Genomic DNA, 2,680 nt, shown 5'->3' with positions numbered 1-2,680 from the left:
CAGGTCAAGCTGGTGCCAGTGCTTGGATCTGGGGTGTCTCCAAGATACTCGGTGATGAGGCTTTGTGCCGAAGAACGTGTTGGTGACACAAAGACCATGAAGGCAGCAGAGTTCTAGCAGATGTTGCCCATTCTCATTCATCCTCCCTATGCCGAATTGACCCAGGCAAGTGGGCCAAACGTTGTGCTTGGCACCCACTCTGGCGTTGAAGTCGCCGAGGATAAACAGTGGCTCCTCTACAGGGATTCTCGCGATGACTCTGTTGAGGTCATCGTAAAATTTTTCCTTTGCCTCTGCTGGAGAAGTCAGGGTTGGTGCATATGTACTAATTACATTGACTGGTCCTGTTTGGGAGTGCAGTTGCAGAGACAGAATTCGTTCGGTTTCCCCCATCGGTGGCATAATGTGTCCCAACAGTGCATTCCTGACGGCAAATCCCACACCATGTTCTCTGGTCTCATCAGGTGGTTTTCCTTGCCAGAAGAAAGAGAAGGTCCTCTCTCTCACAGATCCTGATCCAGGGAGCCTGATCTCTTGGAGAGCAACAATATCCATCTGCAGTTTGCTCAGCTCCCTATCGATGATTGCTGTTTTTCGGGCGTCATTGATTTCTTGCAGGTCGTCAGAGACACCTGGTGTCAGTGTCCTGATGTTCCATGTGCCCAGCTTTAGGGCAGTTGATATTTTCTTCTTTGGTTTGGTATTGCTTGGTGCAAAGTTGTCGGGCCGCTTGTCGGTTTTCACCCTAAACCCCACGCACCCAGTGAGGTTAACGGACCGTGGCGAGGCAACACCTTATTGGCTGGGGTTTGCCCAGCTTGAGGCGGGTGGTAGCTACCCAGTGGGGCGCGATGACCCCTCCCACCGTCGGAAGCAACCCCTGGCGTCACACTCTTCGCCAATCGAGCAGAAGACTATAGACTGTCGACCGGTAGACTGTCGCTTCCCGTGTTGGTTCGACGCTGTGAGACGAAGCTGGAGTGCCCTCTCCAGGGCGCAAAGCCTGGGTAGGTAGATATGGAGGAGAAGCTGTTACCCATGCAGCAGGTCCCCCCTCTCCACGTTGCTGAAATTATCCAATAGAAAGGCAAATGCCAATACACATGGTTCCAGCAACGTCGCAGGAGCTGCCAGAACGAGGTCGACGTCAACAACGAACTGCCTTAGGGGCTCCAACTCCGGATTTTTCCTCGAGGTTGACTCCTGAAGCCTTTCCTAAACAAGGGGTATGGCTGCAAGGCAGCGGAGGTGTAAAATCAGGGTTTTCCTTCATCTACCCGGAGCAGCTTTCACATTTCTCTGTGGATTTTCTGCATATATATATATATATATATATATATATATATATATATATATATATATATATATATATATTTATATATATATATATATATATATATATATATATATATATATATATATATATATATATATATATATATATAAGAATAATAATTCTAACACGAATATTCTCAATATTTCTTGTTTCTTTTCACTGTCGATAATAGTTGAAAAATGTGGGATATTTGGGGCTTGAATCTGATTATTTAAATATTAATGTAGTAAATTAAATTACGAAGGACCACCCGCTTTTATAGTAAAGAGGGAAACTGAGAATTTCTGATCATTAGATAATTCCTAGATGAACCAGTAACTATGGATAAAATACTAGAGAATATGATCATAGAAATAATTAATGGGCTGTATAATTAAATGAATCAAACCTCAAACACCTACATTGGGGGGTTATTACTGGAGGTAAGTACGTCCAGGAACTAGTGTGGTTCGTTCACTAATCCAAATAATAATAATCTAATCCTATGAATTATAGTGAAACTAATGTCATTACCATGAATGGGAACATAGATTATAAGTATAGTAATGAGAGTCACAATAAACACATGTTAATCCTAAGAAATTCTGCATGTAAGTAATTTCACTATGTTCATGAATGAATACAAAGAATCTTAGCTTAAAGACGATTCCTTTATGTAAGCCACGACGTTTCCTCTAATTCCCTGGACTCGGCTGGCTGACGAATGGGATGGATTAACATGGGAGAAGGCGGCAGGGAGAATTCTTCTCATGTGCTGCAAGACAAATATTTACAGTAGCAACTAATTAAACTACTGAATCTCTATATTCAAGAATTTAAGAATTACAGGTGATAAAATTAATAACCTGTTGTTTGATGTTATCATGCGTCGTAATGGTCAATCTCCCAGCTACTACAAAACGCTTTACAAGATGCATCAAATAAAGAGAGTATACTTAGCTAATAAGGGCACTGTATAAGTTTTAAGATTGCCGAAATTCGCGTCCCCAGGCTCTGGCTAAGCCTATTCTGGATAGTGGCGCGCTTCACTGGCCGGTCACGTGTAGTCCAGAACCAGGTTAAAAAGGTTCCTTATATGACACCAGCACCAGTTGAAGATATTATCTGCAAGGTTATTCACGCCTCACAGTGGCGACTTTCATCTGAGGATGGATAACGTCTACCCTAATGGCTGGGCAATGGCGTCTCCTCGTGAGTACGGTACGAGCAGGTCTGCCTCAGAGCTTCTCCACACGAGTACTGGCAAGCCTCCTCTACCCCACGCCGCGTCCCGCGTTCATTAAACAAATTATTGTCACGAACATTAATATTTCTCGCATTTACGCTTGAAACGTTGAAGACTGG

Source organism: Procambarus clarkii, unplaced genomic scaffold (genome assembly GCF_040958095.1).
Source record: "Procambarus clarkii isolate CNS0578487 unplaced genomic scaffold, FALCON_Pclarkii_2.0 HiC_scaffold_124, whole genome shotgun sequence".
Lineage (NCBI taxonomy): Eukaryota > Metazoa > Arthropoda > Malacostraca > Decapoda > Cambaridae > Procambarus > Procambarus clarkii.
This window is presented reverse-complemented; position numbering follows the sequence as displayed.